The sequence below is a fragment of the Hordeum vulgare genome, chromosome 2H, assembly GCF_904849725.1.
Source record: "Hordeum vulgare subsp. vulgare chromosome 2H, MorexV3_pseudomolecules_assembly, whole genome shotgun sequence".
Taxonomy (NCBI): domain Eukaryota; kingdom Viridiplantae; phylum Streptophyta; class Magnoliopsida; order Poales; family Poaceae; genus Hordeum; species Hordeum vulgare.
In genome coordinates this window covers 265,374,545-265,380,483 of record NC_058519.1, presented here as the reverse complement: position 1 = coordinate 265,380,483, position 5,939 = coordinate 265,374,545, and positions in this window count along the sequence as shown.

The following is a 5,939-nucleotide window of genomic DNA, read 5'->3' as shown; positions in this document are numbered from 1 at the left end:
TTTGGCTATAGGATTGAGTGGAGACGCCCCTTTGATGAAGGAAGGAAGGACTAGGTAAAGCTTCATGCAAGAAGACTCTTCATTTTATACTTTGTGAGAAATCATATTTGAGTCCATAGGAAAGCCAATACTATTAAAAGGGGATAAGGTGTTATGATGAATTGGTTGCTCATGTTCTTAGAAATAACCACCAAAAATACTCGGCCACTCTTCCACAAAATATATCCATCCCAAGCCAAATTTCCAAAATCGGTGCCACCAACATTTATCACTCGCCCATACCGATTTTAGACATAGACAGATCCCAGCCAAACCATACCTATTCGGTGCAACAAAACCTGCATCGGTGCTACCGAGTTTAGGTGACCAACCTTCTGTTTCCTCGGTGCACAAAATCAAAATTTCGTAGTTTTTCAATCGGTGTCACCGAGTTGTGTCGTCACCTTTCGGTTCTACCGAGTTGTGTATATCGGTTCCACTGAGACTCAAATTTGGTACCGTTTGAGCAAGTCAATACCATCGACTTTGTAACTTTGGTGTCACCGACTTGGGCAATTATGGTGTAACGGTTGGATCTTGGAGGTTTCCTATATATACCCCTCCACCTACCTCTCACTCACAGAGGAAGCACCCAGAACACACACTTCATTGCCAGATCCATTTTTCTGAAAGAGAACACCTCTCATGTGTTGATATCAAGAGATTCCATTCCAACCATTTGAACCGTGATTTCTAGCCTTCCCAAGTTGCTTTCCACAAGATAAATCTCTTCTACCCGTGTCAAATCTGAGAGAGAGTGATTGACTGTTGAGGAGACTATCTCTACAAGCACAAGAGTAAGGTGTTCATCGATCAACCACATCTATTACATTTTGGAGGGTGGTGCCACCTAGATTGGTTAGGTCTCGCTTGGGAGCGTCCTACTTCGTGTTGTGTAGTTGAACCAAGATGTTTGTAATGGCAAGGAGATTGCCTACATCGTGAAGATTTACCATGAGTGAGGCCAGTCCTATGTGGATGGAAGCCATGGTGGAATAGACAAGGCCGCTTCTTCATGGACCCCTTGTGGGTGGATCCCTACATAGACTCTCGCAACCGTTACCTGATACGTCTGCAACGTATCTACTTTTCCAAACTCTTTTGCCCTTCTTTTGGACTATAATTTGCATGATTTGAATGGAACTAACCTGAACTGACGATGTTTTCAGCAGAATTGCCTTGGTGTTATTTTTGTGCAGAAATCAAAGTTCTCCAAACGTCGTGAAAATTTACAGGGAGCAGTTCTGGAAAATATCAAAAATACCTGTGCCAGGATCCACCTCAGGGGGTGGGCCAGTGGGCCACAAGCCCCTGCTCTGCCACCACCCCCGTGGTGGCGGTGGGCAGGCTTGTGGGTCCCACAGGCACCTGCCGCCCCCAACTCCAGCTCTATAAGTTGGATTTCGTCCCATAAAAAATAAGAAGAGAAGTTTTCGTCGCGTTTTCGATACGGAGGAGACGCCACCACCTGTTCTTCATCTGGAGGGCAGATCTGGAGTCCATCTTGGGCTCCGGAGAGGGGAAATTGTCGCCATCGTCATCATCAACCTTCTTCCCTCTCCAATCCCATGAAGCTCTTCGTCATTCGTGAGTAATCTATTCGTAGGCTTGCTGGGTGGTGATGAGTAGGATGAGATCTATCATGTAATCGAGTTAGTTTTGATGGGGATTGATCCCTAGTATCCACTATGTTCTGAGATTTGATGTTGCTACTACTTTGCCATGCTTAATGCTTGTGACTAGGGCCTGAGTGCCATGATTTCAGATCTGAAATTATTATGTTGTCACCAATATATGTGTGTTTTAGATCCGATCTTGCAAGTTGTAGTTACCTACAATGTGTTACGATCCGGCAACCCCGGAGTGACAATAACCGAAACCACTCCGGGTGATGACCATAGTTTGAGGAGTTCATGTGTTCACCGAGTGCTAATGCGTTGGTCCGGTTCTTTATTAAAAGGAGAACCTTAATATCCCGTTGTTTCCTTTTGGACCCCGCTGCCACGGGAGGGATGGACAATAGATGTCATGCATGTTCTTTTCCCTGAGCACGTATGACGACACACGGAATGCATGCCTACATCACATTGACGAACCGGAGCTAGCCACATATCTCTCCGTGTTATAGCTGTAGCATGACGAATACCATCCAAACAAATCATCGACCCATTGCCTACGAGTTTTTCCTACTACTGCTGTTACTTGTCTTGCTCTGGTGCTGCTACTACTATTGCTTCTGCTGTTACTTCTCTTGCTCTGCTGCTGCTACTACTGTCGCTTGCTAATGTTGCTACTTGCTACTGTTGTCACTACTGATGTTTCTTTGCCACTTCTATTGCTCGTTACACTGTTGCTACCTGTTACACTGTTGGTTCGTTGGCCGTTGACGGGAATTGACAACTTCCGTCAACGAGGCAACGGAGGCGCCATTGATACAATCGTTAGGAATAGTCTGCCGTCAACAGATCATTTCTGACACCGTTGTTATCATATTACTTTGCCGTTACTATTGTGCTTGCAGATACTAATCTTTCAGGTGTGGTTGAATCTGACACATATAGCTGCTAATACTCGAGAGTATCCTCTCACCTGCTTAGGCGATCTACAAATTGGGTCGAATACTCTACCCTCGAAAACTGCTGCGAACCCTCGCACTGGTGGGCCATCAACAACATTCTTCTAGTCTCATTAGTGGGGAGTGCTATCAGCATTGTTCTGGTGCCATTGTGGGAGAAGGTTAGTTGTTATAAGCATTCGTCTTGCTAACACTAGAGATTACAGGATCAACACTTTTCTCGAGCCACTGCCAGGGAAGCACAGCTGACGTCATTACCCTCTGTGGGTTGAAGTCTCCACTAACATGGACGTACGACACTGCCACCTATCGGAACCATGCCAAAAATCGCCATGCGAACCTCTTGCGTTTGATCTCCCTACCCTACCTTACTTTACACTTGCATGTTTTACTTTCCGCTGCTATACTCTTAGATGTGCATGTGTGGGGTGTACTTTACTAGTCATAGTTGCTAAAACTGGCTGTCAGAATTCGGGCTCCGCAAAACCCTAAAGATTCTAACTCAGGGGCCTGTACAAAGATCTCTCCCACCCTAACGTCGCCTAGCATGCTAGTTGATGGGAATGGCGAAGAACTCACTCGATGGTGAGGGAAACACAAAACACAACAGTTTACCCAAGTTCGGGCCGCTGTGAAGCGTAAAACCCTACTCCTTCTTCCGTGGATTGCCTCTCGTGGAGGTTGGTGGATGAACTAGTACAGTGTTCTACGGCCTCGAGAGGCCGGATCGCCTTAGTGGTGTGTTGGTTCGTGGATGAGAGTCGATCGGATCCCCCTCCTACGAAGCAACCTAACCTCCCTTTCTAGTGGCGGCCCTGGTCCTCTTCCCTTATAGTTTCAGCGAGAAGGGATCCCACAACAGCCAATTTCGAAGGGGGACAGGGGGACATGCTTCCCCTGTCCAAAAGTGGTCTTCATCTACAAAGTAGTTGCCGGCACTACACGGGCTGGTTCAAGGATGTTGTCGGTCCTGCTGGCGGGCGGCGACAGCCTTATTGCACCAGAAGGGAAACCTTTGGAGGATGCCTTTGGAAACCTGGTATGTCCTTGGTCCCTTTGCACTAAAGGGGTAAATGTTCCGTCCTGCCTTCTGCTACTCGTGTGTCCTTCCTCTACATCAGCCTTGACTCCTATGGTCGGGCCTCGCCTTGAAATATTTGCCGCTCTGGATGGGTCCTGCGGAGGCCCCCTGCGGGTCTTGGTGCTGCTCCTCCTCACGAGGGCCTTGTCCTAAGTGATGCCGGGCCGGTTGGTTTTAGGTAGATGAAGTTGGCCAGCCCTGGATACCCCCATTCCCAAAACGCCGACAGAAGCCCCCGGGCCCAAGGCGCGCCATGGTTGGCTTCTTGGCGAAGCCTGGAGGGCGTCCTGAAGTGTCGTGGTCCCTATCCGTCTGCGGGCCAGGTGGCACACGTGTCCAACATCCATGTGGCAATGCTTTCGCTCCTCGAGGCATCCGGGGTGAACCAGGCCACGACGGAACCATCGCCAACAACTCCGCAGGCCATCATTTCTCCCATTGAATGGCACAGGCGCGGCCTGACCACAACAACGACCCTCACAGATGTGACCACTCGGTGGACAGGAGAGGCGACGTGGGCGGCAGCTCTCCCGTTGGCCCACCTCACGACGCTCTTGCTCCCAGGACGGTTGGTGCCCGAGGCTCGCCTATAAATATGCCTCGTTCCCGCCAGGGGGAGGCAATGCAATCTTGAGCTCCTCTCTGTTTCCTCTGCTCGGCACGAAAAAAACGTCTTCTCCCCTTCGTTCCTCGACTTTAGGGCGTCTCCAGGAGACGGTCTTGGCCGGGGGAAGCGTGTGGCACCTCCAGCGCCTTCGTCCGCCCCCGGAGGCAGCAGCAGAGGGCCCTCGGGTCCTCCGTGTGTCCGTCACCGTTGTGCTCTGGCCGGCGAGTAAGCCCCTTGTTTGTATCTCCTTTACTTGTTGCCTCATCTGATGCTTGGTGGTTGATTTCCCCTCTCATCCAGTGCACCTCCTCCAAGAAGCCCAAGCTTGGCAAGCTTCAAGAGGAGATGGAGGGACTGCGGTCTGATACGTGTCCATCGTATCTACTTTTCCAAATTTTGCCCTTGTTTTGGGCTCTAATTTGCATGATTTGAATGGAACTAACTTGGACTGACGCTGTTTTCAGCAGAATTGCCTTCGTGTTATTTTTGTGCAGAAATCAAAGTTCTCCAAACGTCCTAAAAATTTACAGGGAGCAATTTTGGAAAATATGAAAAATATCTGCGCCAAGTTCCACCTCAGGGGGTGGGCCAGTGGGCCACAAGCCCTGGCTCCGCCACCACCCCCTGGTGGCGATGGGCAGGCTTGTGGGTCCCACACGGTTCTGCCTCCCCCAATTCCAGCTCTATAAGTTCACTTTCGTCCCAAAAGTTCACTTTCCGTCTTGGGCTCCGGAGAGGGGAAATCGTCGCCATCGTCATCATCAACCTTCTTCCCTCTCCAATTCCATGAAGCTCTTCGTCGTTCGTGAGTAATCTATTCGTAGGCTCGCTGGGCGGTGATGAGTAGGATGAGATCTATCATGTAATCGAGTTAGTTTTGATGGCGATGGATCCCTAGTATCCACTATGTTCTGAGATTGATGTTGCTACTACTTTTCCATGCTTAATGCTTGTCACTAGGGCCCGAGTGCAATCATTTCAGATCTGAAATTATTATGTTGTCACCAATATATGTGTGTTTTAGATCCGATCTTGCAAGTTGTAGGTACCTACTATGTGTTATGATCCGGCATCCCCGGAGTGACAAGAAGCGAAACCACTCCCGGTGATGACCATAGTTTGAGGAGTTCATGTGTTCACCAAGTGCTAATGCGTTGTTCCGGTTCTTTATTAAAAGGAGAACCGTAATATCCCGTAGTTTCCTTTTGGACCCCGCTGCCATGGGAGGGATGGACAATAGATTTCATGCAAGTTCTTTTCCCTAAGCACGTATGACGACACACGGAATGCATGCCTACATCACATTGACGAACGGGAGCTAGCCACATATCTCTCCATGTTATAACTGTTGCATGATGAATATCATCCAAACAAATCACCGACCCATTGCCTACGAGTTTGTCCTCTGCTGCTGCTACTGTTGTTGCCGCCGCTGTTACTTGTCTTGCTCTGCTGCTGTTACTACTGTTGCTACTAGTGTTACTTGTCTTGCTCTGCTGCTACTGTTGCTACTACTGTCGCTTGCTACTGTTGCTACTTGCTATTGCTGTCACTACTGTTGTTCCTTGCCACTGCCGTTACTCACTGCTTTGCTGTTACTACTTTGCTTGCAGATACTAATCTTTCAGGTGTGGTTG